The 22,897-nt window shown below is 36.1% G+C and overlaps 1 long non-coding RNA gene across 1 annotated transcript; it reads left to right on the top strand.

Moving 5' to 3' along the window:
- The first annotated feature begins 5,741 nt into the window (after nucleotides 1-5,741).
- LOC148155250 (uncharacterized) lies at nucleotides 5,742-9,155 on the top strand. Its single transcript, XR_015765546.1, has 4 exons — nucleotides 5,742-5,848; nucleotides 7,113-7,196; nucleotides 7,787-7,879; nucleotides 8,774-9,155. It is a non-coding gene; the product is annotated as an uncharacterized LOC148155250 (long non-coding RNA).
- The last annotated feature ends 13,742 nt before the right edge of the window (nucleotides 9,156-22,897 follow it).

The following is a 22,897-nucleotide window of genomic DNA, read 5'->3' as shown; positions in this document are numbered from 1 at the left end:
ATCTAACACAGTGCTTTATTGATTAGGCTTCAAGGTGTGGGGACAGTAATGTCAGCACTGGATCTGGGAGTCTTTAACAAAGTAAACTAATGAGAAGGAGGTTGGATAGTTGAGTCTGTGAGGCCATACAAAATACACAGAAATGAAAAATCAGAACTAAAATCTGAACTTGTCATACTAAAGATTCCTTGTGGTGGTAAAATTATATTTAGATAAGGCCTAATGTTTATGTAAGATAAGCATTAAAAAAGTCAAATTAAAAAAGTTTTTAGGATTTAAATTTCAACATTTCCCAGTCATTGTCCTTCAATGAAATGACTTCTGTCTTCATTACTGCTTCGCAGTTCCGACATATAAGAGTAAAAGGGACTGTTGTCACGTCGAAATACAAGAAGTTCTAATCAGAAATGCCTGCAGCCCCTTCAGTTTGTAACCAGTTCCTGCTGAGTCTTCACCAATATCAACCAGTTAGTTTTAGGCTTTGGGCATTCACTATTATTGCATATTTTCTGCTTTTATTGAGCCAAGATTTTAACATTGTGACATCTTTGCAAGTTTTATACATCTGATCCAATATAGTAATATAACTTTTGTCATTTGTGAACTATTATTTTTAGAGTGTGGACAAAAGAGCGACTTGTTATAATCCATTGGTGTTTGGACCTTTAGCTTCAGTTATTTTCTGTCTTGATCATTTCTTTATTGTTTGTTTTTCTTATTTTTTACCATGTTAGCTGATTTAGTCTCATTGTTTGTGTTTTGAATTAGTTCCATTAGACCTGTGTTTATTTCTGTTTACTGTTTATATTAGGCTTTTGCTCCCTTCCTCAGCTGCATCCATTCACCTATAATTAGTTCTTCTGGTTCATTTTTCATTTCCACCCCACATTTAAGCTCTTCTCTCTCTTTGACTTGCTGGATCCTTTTCTGCTACTTGTGCTCTGGCTTCTGTTGTGTTCTATTATTGTAAGTTGTTTTTCAGTTCATTATTAAATATCCACTACCATGTTCTTCCAGAACTCCACTCTGCATTTTGGTCCTGCTTCTATGCTTTACATTTTCCCATCTTGACTTTATTTTCTTTCATTAACCTGTGCAGGGCATACATCCCTGTAAATGTGGAAAAAGTTTAGAAATAATTTCTCATAAATAGGTGTAAACATCTGCTTCAGTTCCTAGAAAAGAAGACCTTTAGAATTAGGTCAGAGCTGATTTTAAATACAAAACTCATTGCACCTAAGTGAAATGGCTAAATGTGGGAAATTTCTATACATATTTTGAATGTTTGTAGTGATGACATGCAGCTATTTTGGTAGCTGGAATGAGATTAGCTTCAGGCAGTTGAGTCATTTAGGTAGCAAACTGAGTAGTTTTCATGTGAAACGATGGTGAAACGATGCAAAAGCTTTTATAAATATGCTGGTGAGCTCAAATGTGAATGACTATAATCCCCAAAAACAAACCAAGAAACTCATTCTTACAAAACACAAGCTATTTAATTAGGTAAATCTGGTCATTTTTAATTTAATTCCAATCAATGTAGTAATCAATCATGTTTTACAGTTTTATAGTTAGTCTAGTCTAACATAAGATGACTACATTGTCTTTGTATGTCTTCTATAGTCTGACACAGATTGAGGATCTTTGAGGCGGTTCAAATACTCCTAATTTCCAAACAAACTCCAAGTGTCTTTCATCAAATTGGTGTAATGGCAGAAAAAAACTAATTCAGGCAACTTTCAAAAACAAAAAAAATAGAAATAATGGAGAAACTCTGTTTAACATCACAATTGTTTACAAAATCTCAGACCAAACTGAAGTTTTGCAAAAGCTCTGTATTTGTATTTGCGTGTGGATATAGGAAAATGGAGACTTTGGATACCACACATTACGGTGTACAACAAATAATACGTCAATATATCCACATACTTAACTGACACGATTCCCAATCCATATCATGTTGTGTTTTATATTAGAATATCATATTCTAATATACAGAGGTTGAAGTGGTTCAACCTCTATATCTCTCCACACAAATGAACCTCCTGATGCCTTGTTTAAATCCTGCCAGGAATTTGTGGTTATTTTGAAGGAAATTGATTGGCTGACATAGGTTTTAGTTTAGTGCTGCACTGCCCCCTGTAGGTTTGGCATGTTTCGAATAATACTTAGGGGCGCATTTGTTCGGGTTCACGTGGATGAAAACTTTTCTGAAACTGATCCTGTGTATTTGAGGTTATTCTTTAAAGATTTTTGTGACATAACCTGTGGAAACGTCTGTGGAATTTCTGACATAGAAACTTGTTTGGCGTTATGAGCCTGACTTTACTTAATTTAGAAATACTGTGTTTTAATAACGTCACACCTTGTGACTCAAGATCTAATTAGACCAAAAGTCTTCACATATAATTGTACAGTAGGAAGATAGGTACAACATCACCAACTGTCTGATGAAAGCATGCTCTTGGATAAACCCTAGTGTGAGTAGTTATTGTCTATCGCAAGTAAGACAGTAGATGTGTTTACATTGACCATGTAATTGTGCAATTATACATTTCAAAAATAAATTTGCTCAATGGAAATGCGATAATTTTGAAAAAGAATTCTTGCTTTTTGCTAAAAAAGTTTTGACACTATTAAGAGGTATTTTTTTTCGGTCATATCAAAATTGGCTTATTTTGCAGAACTCCAATGGAAACACTTTTTAACATCAGATGAGACACATGTTCAACAACCGGACATTGCCGCTGGTTCAAACTACGAAGAAGAAGACAAAAGTAAGTAGTGGCAGGATGATGGCGCAACATGATGGTGCACAATATCAACCTATTGTGTGGACAAACTGCACGTGTGATTTGAATTTAATTTCTTGTTTAATTGTAAAATTGTGTTTTAAGGCATTAGTGGAAAACTGACTGTCTTGTGCACATTTGTAATGAAAATGCAGCTATTTTACACAACTCATAAAAAACCCCAAACTTCCTGTTGGAGAGAAATTATAGGATACTCTCCTGTTCCATCACAAAAAGATCCCGTTTCAATCACGGCACATTCTATGACATGGAGGCATAAAAAGATAGCAGCAGACAGACTTATCTCTAAACACTGGCAGCTGATAATGAGCCTGACTTCCTCTGCAGCCAGCAGTGGAGCGGTGCTAGCTGGCAGCCTCTCGGCCCCTCCGTGTCAACGTGGGGGAATTTGAAGACTGACAGCCGGGGCCACGCGCTTACAGATGTTTTCACACTCCTAACACACACCCGCACACACACACAGCAGCTCTGCTTCGAGGTTCACTTCAGCTGTGGGAGGGAGGATGACGAGATGTATTTGAAGTCTTGACACATGGAAGAGATACAGTATTGAGCTGCGGTGTGTTGGGGCTTAGAAGTGGTGAGTGGGCGCTTCACAGAGAGCCAACTGAGAGGAGGACGGAGCTTCAGGCCATCAATATACAAAGAGGGAATTATTAATTACAAAGATTTGGATTACAAGTAGACTGGAGATGAACACGTCCAAAACTTTAGCTGTGTTTATATTGACCATGTAATGTAAACACAGCTGAATTTAGGCAACGGATAACTCTGACTTATATAAAACTGGATTAAAAAGTTGATCAAGAGTTTAAAAGTAAAGTTTATTTGTGCAGCACATTTCAGCAACAAAGCAGATCAAAGCGCTTTATGCCATAAACATCATCATACGGTAACCAATTATGAAACAAGTAATAACATTACATTTGTCAAATGCTGTCATCAAAATCATTGAGCAAATATATTTATCGATGTTCCATTTACTACAATAGGCTGGTCCCGATAACAAATTTTGCTGAGCGATTGTCTAAAAAATTATTGCGATAATATTGTTTCAAGACCTGTTGACACTGATTTAATGGAATGATGTAATAATGCATGCTTTTTCCTGCCATAGATACACTTTATTTTCAAAAGAACATACAACACTGGAACTGATAAACTAAATAAACAAAACAACCAAAAACAAAAATAAAATGAATTCTCAGTCTCCATTAACAAAAAACGTACATGAATACGTTTTTTGCCAGTGTAGGGACTTTAAAACACTAGTTTTAAAGTCCCTACACTGGCTCCCTGTAGCTCAAAGAATAGACTTTAAAATACTGTTGTTAGTTTATAAATCACTGAACGGTTTAGCACCACAATACATTAAAGATCTGTTATCGCTGTATCAACCGTCTAGACCCCTCAGATCTTCTGGTTCTGGTTCTGCTCTGCATCTCCAGAACCAGAACAAAACGAGGAGAAGCAGCATTCAGCTTCTATGCACCACAAATTTGGAACAAACTTCCAGAAAACGGTAAAACAGTTGAAACAATGAGTGCCTTTAAATCTCAACTTAAAACCCACCTGTTTAGAGTTGCGTATGGCTAAATTGCGGGTTTTGATGTTTTTAATGTTTTTATCTTTACTTTTCATCTAGTTATTAACTTTGTTTTATTTCTCTGTCTCACTGTCTAATGTTTTGAAAATGTCTCTCTTTCTCAATGTCTCATGCTGTTTTTATTTTTATTTTATTTTAATTATGTAAAGCACTTTGAAATGACTTGCTGCTGAAATGTGCCATACAAATAAAATTTGATTGATTGATGAATAAAAACTAAACAACATAAAGCCAAAATGGAAATAAAAACTGCATTCACCCAAGAGTGCAGATTATGAAATCTGTATACTATACTGCCCTTCAATATTAAAAGTTAACTGGACTTGTGGGTACAAGTCGGGTGTCCAGTACAGGTCGTGCTGGACACCACACAGCACGATCGAACCCGATCGAATCGTTATACCTAGGATTTCGGTCGGCTAATGTGTGGTCTCAGGTTTTGAAAATGGGCCGACAACTCGTGTTGTGTGCATTGCACTAAGGAAATGAGGAAGGGAAGGTCAGTGGAGAGCACCGGAGTTGAGTCTTTTTTCATACATTGTCAAGAGAAAGAAAAAAAACACAGGAAGAGGCGATAAAACCGATAATAAAAATTAGGTCGACACACTCTAAAAAATGAACTTGGGGGGTTATTACATTAATCAAAGAATATCATGTACTTTTAACACAATAATTTCATGTTTTAAACAAAATCGTGATAAAATCATGTTGAACAAACAAGAAATTTATCAACTTAACGTTTATGAAATTGAATCATGTTGAGATAACACGATTCATTATAGTCAGACTGATCTTGTGCTGGAGGCGACGAGCGAGATCACGGCAGATCCCGCGAGATCATGGGAAATCACACGAGGCCCCGCGAGATGATTGTTTTTCGTGCCAGGAAAACGCCAGCTGCAGTTTAGAGAATACTAAATTCTCCTGGCAGGATTGTGCACATATCAGTGTTGCTATGTTTGGTTACGTTTCTATGTAATTGATGTACTCATGTCAGTGTTTAACATGTGTTAGCATCACATGAAGTGATGGTTAGCTGGTAATTAATCAGCGTTTTTCTAACATTTGCACCATTTCCTGCTTGCTCCATGCTTGTGTCAAAGCACAACTGAATTGAAGTGGTCATTGCATTTATAAAAAATAACATGTTTAACAGAATTATTTTATGTTTCAAAGGCAAATATGACAAAATCACGTCAAATAAACATAAAATTCAACAATCTAGCGTTAATAAAATGTATTCAAGTTGAGACAACGTGATTCAATTTAGTCAGACTAATCTCCCGCCGAAGAGGGTCTAGCGAGATTACGGAAAATCACACGAGATGCTAGCGAGATCACGCGAGATCTTGTGTCTGGGAAAACTTCAAACTGTTCTTTCAAGAGAAGCGGGAAGATTCCTGATTTGGATCTGCTTAATTTGAAAAAGGTAAGATTCAGTCTATTTTCATCCGTCTAAATCAAAATAAAAATCGAAATAAAAAGATGCAAATTAAAATCATCAGACTTTTTTAAAAAAACATTTTTTTCTATGTTCGGTCACGTTTCTATGCAATTGATGTACTCAAATCATGCTAACATCACATGAAGCAGTGTAAGGGTCTCAAAGCTGCTGTCAAGACAAAAAACGGACCCCATAAATGTCACAGTTTTGCTCCTCCTCAGGTTGTTAAAACTCCCTGGAAAAAAGTTGGACTGATGTAAATTCAGCATCTGGTGCCATACAAACTCTGAAGTCTGAGGTTTAGTGGATTTTAAACACTGGGGCCAAACATAAGTCTATTTAAATGTTTTTTTTATTATTATTTTATTTCAGTACTGTTATTATGTAGGTAAATGCAGAGTGGACATTGGATGCACACACACTTTTGTGGCTTTCTATCGTAATACAGATTCTTCATTTATTAATAATAAAAAGTATTAAATTTGAGTCAGAGGAACCTGCGGAAACCTTTGCTGTTAGAGCTTTAAATGTGCTTGCAATGTCCACATAAATGTCCACCTGCTAACTATGGATTTCTAGTATTTTTTTCTGGCTGAAACACTCAGAGGATTGTCCATTATTCCTATTATGGTAGTCCATGAACAGACTTGAGCTTTCTTATTTTTTAAATACATATATTCCTCTGCTCTAAAGATGTATTTTGTTATTGTACTTGTTTTTCCCCAAATAATTGTAGTTCAAAAACAATTTTTAAGTTTATCGGTTTAATTTTGAAATGTTGAGGTTTTTGTTTTGATTTTTATGTTTTATATTTTTATTGCTTTCTACCATGTTCAAGTCACCACTGTTCTGCACATATGCTTGCATGTGCCCAGTGATTATATTCAGTTTCAGAACAGCTGAAACACTGGGTGCCTTTAAATCTCAACTTAAAACCCACCTGTTTAGAGTTGCTTATAGCTAAATTAGGCTTAGTGCGGTTTTAATGTCTTCAATGTTTTTAATGTTTTTGGCTTTACTTTTTATCTGTTTCACTGTTTATTAAATGTTGCATGACTCTGTGTTTCTGTTTTTAATTATGTAAAGCACTTTGAAATGCCTTTCTGCTGAAATGTGCTGTACAAATAAAATTTGATTGATTGATTCATGATCCATTCAAGAGACTTGTACTAAAAGTTTGAATGTTCAGATACAACTCTGCTCAGGGTGAATTACATATTTTAATGTTTGAAAATCTGATCTCTTTCAGAACATCACCTGTCTGTTATCCACCTACATAAGCACTGGTGAAGGGGGTCATCGGCCATCAAGTTTTAGATTTCAGTGGCTAATGGTAAGTTTTGCCAGATCTAAAATGACTGAATCTAGTGTTGGAGCGATTATAAGAGTTCAGCTGAACTTGTATTTGGCAAGTCAGTTTTATTTGTCTTTATTTGCGTGGGGATGTGGAACTGTAAGGAGTGTTGTCTCTCTCTGTCTAGTAGATATGAGCTGCTATCAGCCCTATGCTAGCTACAGAATAGTACAGAGCAAGGGGGAAGAAGGATGAGCAGCAACATGAGATTGGGATTGACCGCACTAAAACTCTCCTTCCACTGACTGGTTGTTTCTAGCACTGGGAGAAGGCAGAGGAAATAGATTTTTCACAGTATATCCCCCTGTACTGAACCCTTGTTTCAGACATAAATATTTCTTAGGTGACAGCTTCAGTTAGAAGTTTAAATAAAATGTTAAACTTAATTTTAGTCATGGCATAATGAAAGGAGAATAACAATTTTAAAGATCTTTCAAATAGGCTGCAAGCCACTGATCACTTTCGTTGTGACTTCCTTTGAATTTAGCTAAGTTTTCAAGTATGTGACCCTATAGTATACTGCTGGATTTTTGCGGTTGTTCTCATTGTTTTCTGATCTGCATATTTAGGAAAACACTGCTGAAGTCAGACGAGAGTGGATCCTAAAAGGTCTGTGTGCGTACCTGGATGAAGATCCAGAGAAGCTGGAGAAAGAGTACATGGTATGTTAATTTATCTTTGTGTCCACAAAAGAGGTGATTACAGTTGGAGTTAATTGGACTTCCTGTGAATTACCAATAAATTTAAAGTAAGAGAAGATCATTAAAACTCTTCTTTTTTTTTCACTTGGGTACATTCAATTTTAATTTGACTTTTGAGATGCTTTTAGATTTCTCCAACAGAAAAGGATAATCATTAGTAAGATTGATATAATTACAGTTATTGTTAAGTGGGTTTAAAATGAGGATTTTTAGGTGAGTTAAACTCCACAAAAAGATCTTTGGCCTGTTTTATTTAGCCTTTTTTTCTAACAGCATTGTTTCATACGCAGACAAAAATATTAAGTAACTTTACCTAAGATGTTAGTACTGATCTATTTGGAAATAACTACCACACATAGTCATGGCATTTCCTCCATCCAGAAAACAAGACAGGTTCTTCATGTATAAGATGTTTGGTTTGTGTACAGAGTCAGGGCTTTGTTTGCACATAAGTAGGACTGGTTTAGAATGACAGTCTGTGTGGTGGATCCTCAGACTGTCATTTCAATTGAGGAGAACAGGCCATGGAATATGGGGCCTATTTGGGATTCATCCCTTCTCTTCATGTTTTTCCATATGAGACAATATACCGTATTTTCCGCACCACAAGGTGCACCGGATTATAAGACGATTTTTGTGAAAATGTAAGGCTTTTAGGTGCACCTTACGGTGCAGAAAATATGGTACCTTTTCTAAATGGGAAATCTTACCACTGGACTCACAATTAACACAGACAGATCTTTGATGGACCTTAGCTGTTGTTGAGTCAGCCAAATAAGTGTAAAGTTATTTTTTTATTTAATGAGATGTGAAATCTCTCCCCCCCAATACCCCACCCATGTTCCCATCATCAAGGTGCACAAATGGCCGAGACCGTCTGTGGAATCTGTTATCCGACCAGAGAGTGCAGAGCCTGGCGATGCCATTGAGGATGTTGGGATTGTCCTGGACGGGGTGGAAGTGATGAACAACTTGAGCAATCTATCTTTACATGTTTTTCTAAAGACCGCAATGGAAAACTAAATTTTAACTGTTACAGTTCGCAAAGTTGAGCGAATTTACTGACACTTTTTATGTTGTTAAGAATTTGATCTATGCTAAACACAGCCCAGTTTTTTTCTGAAAAAACAAAACTGACCTTTTGTTGTTTATTTCAACTTTCAACTCAGCTGTTTTTTGTGCTGTGTAAAAAGAAAATGGATAACAATTTTGAAAATACAGTTCATGTTGTACTTTTTCTCATTGTTGAGTGTTCTTTCTTCTTTCAGTGTGGTCTTAAAACACTTCATTTAATAGCACTTAAGAAAATGTCTTTGAATTAACATAATTCAATCATGGAAAGATTTTCCACACGATTATATAGCTTTCTTTCAGCATGAAGCATGTTTGTTCAGCTAACTTAATTTTCATGAGTTGGATCAACTTAATTAAGTAGTGTGAAGGTATCACTGTAAAATTAGTTGGTCTGGTTCTATTAAATTACATTGGGTCCAACTAAAGTAAATAAGTTGAATCAACCACAAAAATTAAGTTGAACCAACACATTTGCTTTAAATTGGAATAACCTTAATAAATTAAGTTGAGCCAACACATTTCCTTTAAATCGGAGTAACAAAATTACATAGTGCTGAAATAAAGCAAAGTAATCAGGTGGAAAATCTTTCCATGATTTTTTTATGTTAATCCAAAGAGTTATTTCTTTCAGTGTGGGGACCAGGCTCCGGTCCCCACGAGGAGCGATTGGTCCCCACAACGTAGTATATGTCAGGAAAATAATCCCCACAAGATATTACAAAAAAACGCGCGCGCACACACACACACACACACGCACACACACACACCCACACACATACACACACACAAACTGGTAAAAGCACATGCGGAGTCAGTCCGACCCTGCCAGACCACACAGAGTCAAAAACTCTTGGATTCCAAATAACCCCATCTCTTAAGACGCATGAGGGTTAAATACCAGTGCAAAATGCTACACAATGCTGGACATGTTATTGGCTGGCATTTGCACATCAGCCAATCCAGGAGCTCCATTCATATTCTTTGTCACTGCTATTGGCTGAACCCCCAAGAGCAGAGAGAAGGAAGACTGAAATGTTAGTGTCTGCAGTAGTTTCCAAAATGTGTAATAAAGTATATGTAGTCTGAAGTGAACTATTAAAATAGATAGCTATAAGCGTTTTTAGAGAGGATCTAAAGTATTTACGGACTTTAACTATTCACATACAGCTGTGGTCCTCAAGCTTCGTGAATATCAGGGGTCAACTGTAGTAAGTATCAATTATTGTTTTAGGAGATTCACAACTTACTGACTTCCTACTTTTTGTGCATCTGACCAAAACATAAACCCCATAACATAGATGGAGGAGCCGCTCTTTATGAATACAGTAGCAGAAAGTCACCCAGGCTTGGCATTCATCTATTTCCTGGGCCACTTTGATCTCCCGCACCCTGAGCCAGTTGGTGTGGAAGTAATTCTGAGTCCACTTGAATCTCATATTAATGTTGCGTGTCTCTATGTCGCTCCTGTCACCACGGATCACTGACTCATAAACACGGTCAACCGGCGAAAGAAACTCCACCGTTTCGTCTAAACTCGACCTTCTCCTCTCTCTAAGGTTACAGGAAGTCATACGGCCCGATGACAAATGATTGTTTTTTTCTTTCCTCTCCATCTGAGGCCAATCTCACTGATTACTTATTTAGAAAACCCGTTTCGCTTAGGTTGAAGGAAATGTTGCACCTTATGAATGTCTGGTTTTTTTAGTGTCCTCCAAATCTACTGAAAATAAATGAACTTCATTTATTCTCACAGTACCCGAATCCATCAATGGAAATTTTAGAGAAAAATCAAAAAGGTTTAGATTATTTTTTTTCACCGAGTCAAAATGAGATGACAAGGAAACATGCATACAGTTAACTTAAACAAGTAAAATAGTTGCTTGCCTCAAAAATTGTTGGTGTCTCCAATCAGACCATTTAAAAAGTTTAAACTATTATGATTTTGACACTACTTTAAGTTATATTTCCAAAGAAAATAAATAAATAAATAAATAAATAAATAAATAAAATAAAAGACTTGAGTTCTCATGAGAATAGTTTATCAGATTAAAAATACATTTTTAAAAAGGAAAACATTTAAGCAAGTATTAAACACATTGTCATTAACACCCCATTTTTTAAATTTATTTGATGCAATATTCTAATTTTACATGTCATGTTTTCATCAACTGTAAGCAGAAAATCCTCATAATTAACAGAAATAAAGGCTGTCAAACATCCATGGGTGTAATTAATCTACACGATGTCTGTCAGCAACAAACACTAAGAGTCTGTGAAAAAAGTATGGTAAGTACGGTAGTGGATCTGTGATGATGCGGGCCGCTTTCTAGTCTAAAATCTTTGGGAACCTGGGTTAGATTATTGAACATTTCCTGGTTTTTAAACAAACATAATCACCTCTTCTATTATAACTTGAGGAAAGGTGAGTAAACTTGCAAAGTAAAAAAAAAAAAAGTTGACCAAAGAGCCTTAAAGTTTAATGAAGTAGCAAAGCAATTAGCCAAACAAGATAGCATAAAGAGATAAGAAGTAATGAATACGGAAACTAAAAAAAAAAATGAGATGAGTCTTAAGCAGTGAGTTGAGCATATTCAGATACAGACTGATGGAAAGCTAAAAATAAATATTCAAAAGGTTCAAAACAAAAACTGAAACAAAAATTACTTTAAAATCCAGTTGCATCAGAAAATAACCCAAGCTGACTATTTCTTATATATTGATTAAAGATTTGTAAAACTGGCTCACAGATGTAAAGGATTACTTGCTATTATTAGTTGTTCTACAAATTGTTGAATCTTTAAATTATTTATTTTTTCTATGCTTACAGATTGTGACACTAAACTAATTAGCAGGGAAATCAGAAGTTTCACCCAGCTCACTTCACAAAAATTTCCCTAAAATAAGGGGAGGAAATTGCTTTTCCTGTTGAGTTGAATGTACAGGTGGATAATATGGACTTAAAAGTTTTATCAGGGTATTTTGTGGTATTATCCTGATAATGATAAAAGTGACAATAAGTATTTACTATAACTTTTTTAGGTAACCTCATGACTGTGTGTGTCACTGCAATTATAGTCCTACAAACACAAATACTGCTCTTGAATAACATTCCCAGTCACATAAAGAAGTGGGATTTATATCACTAAGCTACAAACGGTAAGTGTATTTTGAAATTTGTAGGTATTTTTTTGAGGCTTTCACTGAACAAACACTGGAGAAAATAGCAAAGCTATTGATCCCAACAATAAGGACAGTTTTGAGGTGTTTTAAACATATTTCATTGGAATTTATTGTGACAATGATGAATCAAAATGCTTATAATGGTAAGAAATGTATCGATAAATGATATGATAAATGCACATCCCTAGGTGAATGTAAGGTTTTTGTCAAGCTGTGTATGGGTCAGCTATGCTGTTCTGATATATATATATATATATATATCCCTTCTCACCCTCCGCGGGTGGTCTCTCTCATCCTCTGAGCTCGGGTCCTCTACCAGAGGCCTGGGAGCTTGAGGGTTCTGCGCAGTATCTTGGCTGTGCCTAGAACTGCACATTTCTGGACTGAGATGTCTGATGTTGTTCCTGGGATCTGTTTGAGCCACTGCTCCAGTTTGGGGGTGACTGCCCCGAGGGCCCCGATGACCACAGGCACCACTGTAGTCTTTACCTTCACCCACTTCCCCATGGTGGAGATTTTAGTTTAATAGTGACAATAAATAAAATTATTTTTGAAATTAATTACACAGGTGACATTAAGACCCAACAGTAGAGTCAGACTGTAATAAAATTAATCTGGTTGTGTGTGTTGTTATTGTGTCCTGGATACTTTGATTGAATTCTTCTATTTTCTATCTGATCATAAAACAAATCATAGTCAGATAGAGTTTCATGAAAGAGGAAGTAAGCTTCCAGCCTGCAAAATTATAATAGTTTAGACTATTCCTTGTTTCAAAGGATTAAAGATTTAAAGAATAAAATCTAAACATTGAGTAATTTGATGAGACCCAAATTAAAATACTTATATTAATATTGGGTTATGTATAAGAATACTTACACTTAAACTTACACTTGTGGAAATACAAGTAAAACAAGTAACAGTAATTTTGGTATTAAATAATTAGAATAACGGAGTATTCTTGGTTTCTTTTCAGAACATCATCTGTAAAAACTCACATTAAGATTATACTGAGAGTAACTGAGTAACTGAGTAACTAACTGAGAGTGGGTTTAGGTATAATGGTTATAATATATGAATGTTGAATCAAAGAGAGAAACTAAAAGGTTTTAAATCTGATTTGACATTTGAACTTGAGATGGTGTAAAAGGTGTAACTGTAATTAAAGATCACCAATGTTGTGTTGGAGGTAGATGGTAGGTGAAAGTGTAACCCAGGTTAACATAGTCCTCACTAAATTTAAGCCTTTTCATTAAAACAGCTATAAAATAGATAAATAGGACATAAATAAATAAATAAATAAATAAATAAATAAATAAATAAATAGGAAAATAAATAGGTCTTAAAACAGTTAAAAATATAAAAAGTAATTACAGACATAAGTGTTGTATTTCATAACATGATATTTTATTTGATTAAAAATCTGTATAAAACGGCTTTATTTTGTCAGCAGCTAAAACGGTCAAGTGTGAGATAAAACTCTTATTCTGAAGGGTCATATTGATGTGTAACCCATGCCAACCGGATTGCTATGTTCTCTGGTGCCAGAAGAAGAAGCAGAGAGCGCGAAGAAGAAGCAAAGAACAAAGAAGCTAAGAGAGTTGTGCTGTGAACGAGAAAAAGATAAGAGAAATTGACGATTAAAACATTTTTTCCATTTTTGGAGAAGGAGCGTTCTGCATTTTTCAACCTGACTGCGTTCGGAATTGTGTTATATGTTACAGAACTGGACTTGGTGAGTTAAAAAGTGTATTTTATTTTCTGAGAAGAACGTATTTGTAAAGTATTTTTATTTTGTTGAAACGGAAAGCTAAAGTAGCGCATTTATGTTTTATGTTCAAAACCTGTGGAAGTAACAGATGAGCCGAGGTGGGTGAAGCATGTTCCCCCCACCCACACGCGATGTTCAACCGCCAAATCAGCGAGTATGCTACTTTATTCAGTACCAAGCAGAGTTAAATGAACTTTTGTTATGCTTTGTTCGTTATTAAACCAGGCCTTTTTAAGGTTCTTCTGGAAATTGGACCGGGAAATTCCGAGTCGATTGCTGAGTTGACCATGTTTCCTGCTGAAATAGCAGTGGATTCAGAGAAACGGGATTAACCCTTCAGGATCATCAGAGAAAAGACATCGATTTGAAGCACAAGTTATTCGGTCTTTTGCTGGATTGTGTCTGTTGTGTTTTATTGGTTTTTTCCTTTGAACCACATTCAATGTCTGTTGTTATAGTGTGTGGAATGTGAAATTGTTTGTTGGGTTTAAAATAGAAATAAGAAGTAGTTAAAACAGGAAATTAAAAATCTTTAACTTCTTAAAAGAACACTAAACTAAAAGATTTAAAGGATTAAAACAAACTGTGAATTAAATAGAACTATAATCTAGGTTTAAATAAATAGTATCATTTAATACCTAATGATAGGTTTAAATTTCAAAAAAGGGATTATATAAAATAAAACATTTGGAAAGAAACAGGGAAACTATTTTGTATTGAATTTGTGTCATTGCATGTAAACTGTTTGTATAATTGTTGCTTATTTTCCCTTTCTACAAAAATAATAAGCCGGCAGTTTAAACTTATTTTCTGGTCTGTGGTCATTGATTCACTTGCATTGATACACTTGCACTTCTCCCTACTCCCGTAGCCGAACATAGCACCTGTCTTGTTCTGAGTCTAGCACTGTAATCACATCATAAGTGTTACAAAAGGTTAGGGAAAAGCAGAACAGATAAGAGCCTTAGAAGAATGAGTAATCTTGTATTTTTGATTTCTCTTGATTGAAAGAATGATTCGTTATAAGAGAAGTGTTAATTAGAAGTAAAAGCAGTCTAATATAGAAGGTCTTAATCATATATGCCGATTTATTTGACATTTGATCTGATTTCATCTGACATGTATTTCAGGTATTTTGATTTTGGTTGACACGTGTTATGGGTCTAAGTAATTATGCGGTGTCTATATTTCAGTGGAATGATTTTTAGTAATCAAATGTTAATTTTTGGGTATTGGAAATATAAATTAGATTAGAGTTAAAGTAAAAGGCTTTTTGGATGAGACATGCTGACTGTTGAGAAGCAGAAGTATAAACAGATGTTTGCGGAGGAGCGGACGAAGACAGGAGAAGTGAAAGTGGGTAAAGTGTTAGGTGTTTTCCAAAGGTTAAGAGGTCACGTAAGAACCACCCATGTGGACGGTTGATATACCATCCACATGGGTAAGGGACAAGATCCATGTACCCACAGATCCGGGTTTCCTGATTTGACCGCTGCCCTGCTCTCTGCCCTAAAGACCCCAACTCTGCTGCAATGGACTTGGTGAATGGACAAAGGTCACTGATTGATTTGGGATCTAAGAGTCTGAAGAATATAAAGGACTGGATCTACTTTGTTTCATTTTAAGGGGATTTTTGTCTCATCAAGACAAGATTCTGACCAAGAAAGTCAAAATTTCTGTTGCCAAGGGACATAACAACTACTGGGTACGAGTCCGACTGCTTCCCAAAGCCTCTTAGAAAATCTAGTGATAGGATAAGGAAGGGATAGATAATGTGGTTTTAATCTGATATCTAAAAAAAATTAATTGTAGTTGGTAAATCGTTTTGAAATAAGTTGCTGTCACTTAACCCTGCTAAAGGTACTAATAAAAATATATATGAAATTTTGTTGACGGTTGTGGACATTGAAATGAATTCTGAGTCCGGAATTACTAATATTTCTTCTGATCATTGTAAAGTCTACGTACATGGTTCTAGGAAAATGGTGGCTCCATAGGTTTCTTTGGCGATGAGTAAATAATCACCATGGGGTTCAAGCCGAGCCACTAAAATTTATCTAGTCTGCAACAAGTGCTCATTATAAGGGAGAGAGCTGCCGTTAACAAAAGTGATTATTGGGGCTAGGTAACCTTGAGAGCTACTAGGTTAATTGCCTTAATAATTGAAAAGGCTGATAACTTTTGGAATTGTAGGCAGTCAGAGGCTAGACGAGTCCTCCCGCCTCCAGCTTAAACAGAATGTTTTCTAGACTATCCATGGAGTAAAAGCCCTAGGAACTAGAGACTTTCCTGACCCATTAACTGGAGAGCTGGTCAATAGTCAGTCCGTGAGATGTGAGAGGGTTTAGGTTTGGCTGGCTATTGCACAATAATAGACAATATATAAATATATATATATGTGTGTGTGTGCGTGCGTGTGACTGGCTGCAAACAGTAAACAAAGAGAAATTCAATCTCTACTGTTTTTGAAGTCCACTGAGAGTTCTGTCAAGCCCTTGAAGAATTTAAGTGCTGACAGTGTGTACACCAGCATGGCTCCATTTAGCTAAGATGGTGACAGTGTGTTTTCTTAGAAGTCACCAGTGAAAGCTACTGCTGTGGTAATTGCTTGTGTTTCACAGCAGAGAAGTGAGTGACTCACTGGACTCTCCAGAGGGGGAAAAGGCACTCTGCCCCTGGTGAAGATCTGAAAATAATTAGCTAAACAAACCCAGCAGTACAGCGGCACGTTGGACACACATGCAAGAAATCTGAGTTCACACACAGCTAAGCTGCAGGTTTCAGCAGGTGAAACTGAAGACTTTTTGAAACCTTTCTAATGCTGCATTAAATGAAATTCATCCATCCATTCTCTAACATGCTCATCCCTAATGGGGTCATGAGGGGTCCTGGTGTCTAAATCCAGCAGTGAACAGGAGACAGGTGGAGTCTCTCACCTGTATTTAATCATGATCTGGACATGTCGTCAGTCCATCACTGGGCATAACAGTGTTCGAAGTATTATTAATTAAAAGCAACTCTAACAAATGGGTTTATGGCCTGGATTTAAAGGAACTCCATGTTTCAGCTGTTTTGCCGTTTTATGGAAATTTTTTCTGAATTTGTGGAGCAAAAGACCTGAATGCTGCTTCTTAGTTTGGTGGATTTAATGAATAAAATAAAATTCACATTTTTCAGTATTTGACCTGCTGATCCTCAATCAGAGCCAATTATGGTAAAAGTGGCTTTTTTTTGCTATACTTTGTTAAATTTACTTCCACAGATCTGTGGTGAATGATTAGTGGCAAGAAGGAAATGGCAATTATGGGATGAATGAGATTCACTGAGAGATAAAAAAAAAATCCTCAGTAATTACTGTCTAAGCAGCACATAGAACAGAACTGAGATGAACACATTAAAAAAGTCTTCTGTATTCATTTTAATTCTTATTAATCAGCTGTCAGATTTATTTTGTCAGTTTTTGTAACTCGATTAAGGCCAGCCGAATCCACAGCAAGGCTGTCTGATGGTAACGGGTGGACATCTGTGGGCGTGTCTCTGGGAGCAGGTGTTGGGTGCGCGGCAGAGTGCCGTCTGAGTGTCTCAGCATCTATGTGCTGTATATCTTAGTGTCACCAAGTGGCGAGTGCTTCATTACAACAGGATCATCATGGCTTGTCCTGTTAACATGGTGCATGCTATCACTTGCATGTTATCCAAAAAAAACGATAACATGCAAAGCATTCTACAACATCTTCTTGTGAGTGTCCTCCCCTTTTACTTTATGCTAATAATACCAGATTCACTACATGTATAAGAAGATATTGCTTTTTTTTAAATAATAACACCAAAACAGCGTTACTCCACAGTAGAGATAATTCAACATATAGGCAATAATAATAATGATGACAGCAAGTATTTAATCATGCTGTCAATACTCATGATTTAAATCAGGAGTAGTTGCTACTTCATTTTTATAGACTACAACTGGCATAAAAATTAAAAAAAAAGTTGTGGTTGCTTGCTCATCAGACTTGCAGCTTTAATACAGAGTTATCTTAATTTGTGACACTCCTCTGGTTACGCTCCTCTGACTATCCATAGCATTTTTGTGACCACAAAGGTTTTTTTCTAAATGTGTGTGATGTTTTATTTCTTTTGTTCATCTCTGGTTAGTGAGGATGTTTTATATATATATACATGTGTGGGTGTGTGTGCGTGCGTGCATGTTTTTCTATTGCTCTCAGCTTGTATCAGTGTGCTGTGTGGAGAAACTGAAACAAATTATGACAGGCTAAAGGATCAAAAAACAATCTCTTGATCCTTTTCCTGTCTCCTTGCCCTTTAATTTCCTTGAAAAGAGGGAAGATCTGATCCCAGGCTTCACAAGTCTGCAACCACCTTAATCATTTAGACTTCCCCCTGTTATTCACCGACTAACCCTTAATCTCCTCACCCTCCACAACTATCTATCCATCTATCAATCCTATGTTCCTGCTCCCAGCTCCTGTTCTCCAATAACCTTCCCCATGTGGGCCATTTCATCATTTCACTTGCACTTGCGTTACTATGACTCCATGTTAAAAGTTTGAGCAATATTGAAAGAAATTGTAAGGCCCACTCAGGCCCATTCCTGGGTAAGTTGGAGGATATGTGATGCAACAAGCACGAGACATCCTATTGTGTCATGTTTGCCATCTCACTAGTATCATGCAACGACCAAACTGCATTGATCCATGTCATACCACTCAGTGGACACAAAGCATTAGAATATTATAGGCCATAATGTATTTCTTTTTCGATTCCTTGATTTCTAACCTGTACAAAACTTTTTCTCACACTTTGAGATACAAACGACCTTAAGTTGTTTTTTAAGTTTAGTTCCTTAAGAGAAAACTTAAAACAAAACTAAGTTAGTTAAACTTTACGCAACAGAACAACAAAGCAGTTTGCCAAATAAAGTATAAGGATGTAAGCAGTAAAACAAACTGAGTCAGACACAGAAGTTATTCTGCTAAACAACAGGGGTTCACATTTTCTAATATAAAGGCGAGCACAGAATAACAATGCACAATTAAAAAAAACATTAATCCCCAGAGAATATTTACATTAGCCCTTATTTACAGTATGGATATTTCTATTTCTAGTGATTTATGCTTAATTCAAACATGCTGTGAAGACTCTTCTAGAAACAGTGAAGACAACTAGTTGATCAAAAACAAGATCAAAATCTCTTCGGCTGTGATCCTCGCCTGTCATCCAGTTTCACAATGATGAAAAGAAGAAACGAAGCTGAGTGATTTCAAGCTCACCGATTCTACCTGATCGCTCAGATTTTCCTTATTAACTGATTAAACCTTAACCGCTGCAGCCTCTGTACCTCAACCCTCCACCCTCTGATCCTGCTATATGACTCCATCAGTGATATCCATACTAAGGAGAAAATATACCAGCTTCTAATCGGTAGCATAATAAAACTTCCAATGGTTAACAGTACAAGTAAATCACCTCTAAATCATCAAAGGCAGCATTTCAGTCACAAAAGGTAATCAAATTGTATATTCTTGTTTCAGTTGTATATTTAGTTGTACTAAAGTATCTGCAGGTTTCAGCAGGTCAAATTTATGACTTTTTAAAACCTTTTTAATACCAACATGAATAAAATTAAAGAATGTACTTTTTGTCCCCCACATTGCGGCGCAGTGTGAGTCCAGACAGAATAGATCAGGAGAGGAACACAGCAGACCCTGATATGGTAACATTTTGCTGTGATTAAGTTTCTTATTGTGCTTTTAGTAGACTATATTGGTTTGATTATTTGCTTATTTAATGTATAATAATATCAGACAAAATAATACAAATGATCATTTAAACAACAAATCATACATTAGATTAACAGTAAATACATAAATACTTCCTACTTTAAAAGGTTTATTAGTGCTTTCTGTATGTTTTATTTTGAAATGTTGATGAATTTTATGAATTCATTGTTCAGTGGTTATTAATACACCAGACATAGACCTGCAGTCCAGGAGCGGATCTAGATGGGGGCAACAGGGTACCAAAGAAGTGATACTAAATAAATGTCTTATGTTAATACTCAGTCGTGGATTTTTTTTAACCTTCACAATTTCACTTTAACAATGAATTTAAAAAATTATAGTGCTGCACTTCTAGCTGCTGTATAGAGATAGGATCACACTTTTGATCTGCCAGGGATCTGCAAACTGAATCTTTGGAGATACAAGTGGCTCTTTGGCTCACTTATTTTATCAAATGATGAAATATAGCTGTTTTTGTTTGTTTGTTTGTTTCATTCTTTTTCAAGTGTTGCCATGGAAAAACACTGACTATCCTGGCCCCTGTGGTAACTCTGATCTAGAACCAGCCTCCAAACCTAACTCCTTATTTATATAAATATTTTTGTAATAATCTGTAAAATACCAGAATGTTCACATAACTTTTAAACCTTTGGCTGTCTGAGGACACATTTTGAATATAAAATCAGGTGTTACAATCAGTTACTCAGTGCTTACCAAATACTTTTTATACCTGCTTCATTAAACATATTTAAAGTATACTGTTAGGGATTTTTGTGTTATCATTTTTACATTTATATATCATACATTTATTATTACTTTGGATCATTAATCAGTCTTATATTAATCAATATTGACGTGATTTTCATTTAGTCTTGTCTGTGTTAAAACTTTTTGCATCAAGAACTGATTGTTCCCCCCACCCTTGGGAGAAATTGCTCCCGAGGGAAAGGGCTAGATGACCTGTGTGTGTAGATAGAGCTTGCCATCTGTCTCTTGCTGTTTATCTTTTTACATTCTTCCTTTTCCCAAATAAAAGGCCTGCTTTAGCTGATAGAGGGCAGAACGCTCTGTGAACGGCTCAGAGGAGCAGTTAGCTGAGTCTTCTCCTTTTGCAAAAGTTTGGCCATAAAATTCGTATACGCCGTCTGTGGTTCTTTTATGTAGGTTTGGGAAATACCTATCATATACTACTCTGATTGGAGTACAATTTTGGGGTACTCTAACCAACTATGCATGAATGATTGCTCTATGGATCACTTTTTAAAGACAAAAAACACTGCCATAAAATAATGTCTATCACTGCAGCAGACATCCCACCCCATGAGAGTAGAATGGCGCGCCGTGGTTGGCGACCCTTATTTTGATTTCTGAAAGGTGGCAACCCTATGTCCAGCCAATAAAGTTTTCCTTACCCTTGATAGATGAAAAAATCCTAGCCAGCTACCAAGCTGAGGTAGCTAGTAAGGGTATATTAGCAGCTAGTTATTGGCAGTGAGAACCGCCTCAAGTCACAGAATGGAATGAAGATGTTTGTCTGCAACTCAAACTTCTGTGTGACAGAAAAGCCCCTCGAGAAAAAAAACTACTTGTATAACTTTAAATAGTCCTGCCATTAGAAAACTTAAGAACTGCTTCTAACGCATTATTTTCATGAATTTAAGGCATTCTAAAATCTTACTTGTATATGAATTTTAGACACTTTAAGCATGTGCGGATAACTGGTGTACATGTACAAAAGAAAGCTCATTATTATAGTTATAATAACTGACTTGTCTGACTCCTATGATAGATACACTGATCTGTTTTTCCTGGTTCCTAGTTTCATTACTTTCTGATTCTTGCAAATTTCAAAAACAACAAAACAGAATATTTTTTATGTCTACAGCTTTTCTAATAGACATGATGGTTTGTATCCAATAGAAAAGGAAAAATTACAAGATGATCATTATTTTTATACATGAAACACATTGCTGTTTTGTAAACTTAAATGAATGAAAGCACCTGCTGCTGTTTTTGTTTGTTTTTTTGTTTGTTTGTTTGTTTTGCATTTATGGACAATAAATAAGCAGAAATTGTTAGTTTTGATACATTTTGTGATTCACAAGCAGATTCAGTGTTCATATCCAACTGAATTAAAATTGGTGAATAACTCTTTACATTTTAACCCTCCTGTTATGTTGCAGGTCAATTTGACCCATTTTAAAGTTTAAAATTTTTTAAAAAATAGAAGTATTTTTTCTGCATGAAACTTTTTCTATTTGTCTGAATAGGTGCACTCTATGTATAAAATGAAAATGGTTCATTTTACACATTTGCAGGCCCCCCCCCCCCCCCGCGTCTATTTGTTACATAGATACTGTTCGGGTCAATTTGACCTGGCAGTCAAGTTGAAGGGTAAAAAGGGTCAAAAAAATGTCAAATTCTGTTTGTTTCCTTGCACCTATGAGACATATTTCACCACCCACACACACACACACACACACACACACACGCGCACACACACGCACACACACACACACACACACACCACTCACCTAAACATGCACACAAACCCACTCTTTCGCTGTTCTCTTTACTTCACTAGGAAACTGCCAGAAAGCAGGTGTTCATACAACTTTTGATGGGAACCTTTTCTGTTCCCCTGGGCAAACTCCACCAACACTGAGTGGACACTCAGTAGAAGTGGGGGGGGGAACATAAATACTCTCTCCAAGGGAGTCCTAAACACATTACACACTGAACATACATGTGATATAGTCACTGTCAGAGATCAGGAAATGAGCTGCAGGGAAATAAAAAGATGACAACCCTGGAAGCGCTGGAACTTCTCGATGATCATGACGGTGAAATAGAAGAGGAGGTATCTGAAGCTGAAGACAGTATTGAGGCCAATTCTGAGTCTGAAGATTCTGATTATGAACCAATTGCTGAACATAATAGTCATGTTTCTCCAACACATTCATGTCAAAAAATTGTGAAATACAGTTTCTTCATCTCCAAGTAAGCACCTAGGAAAACAGTCTGTAGAAAATATAATAAAGACAGTGCCAGGGCCTACTAGGATGGCAGTAACTCACATCACAGACATAAAGTCAGTCTTTGAGCTACTTGTGCCTAGTGCAATGCAGAAAATAATTCTTGAAATGACAAATCTAA

The sequence above is a fragment of the Poecilia mexicana genome, unplaced genomic scaffold, assembly GCF_051168715.1.
Source record: "Poecilia mexicana isolate PSO_F unplaced genomic scaffold, ASM5116871v1 scaffold_15, whole genome shotgun sequence".
Classification (NCBI taxonomy): domain Eukaryota; kingdom Metazoa; phylum Chordata; class Actinopteri; order Cyprinodontiformes; family Poeciliidae; genus Poecilia; species Poecilia mexicana.
Note: the sequence above shows the minus strand (reverse complement) of the source record. Positions and strands in the feature narration are given on the sequence as shown.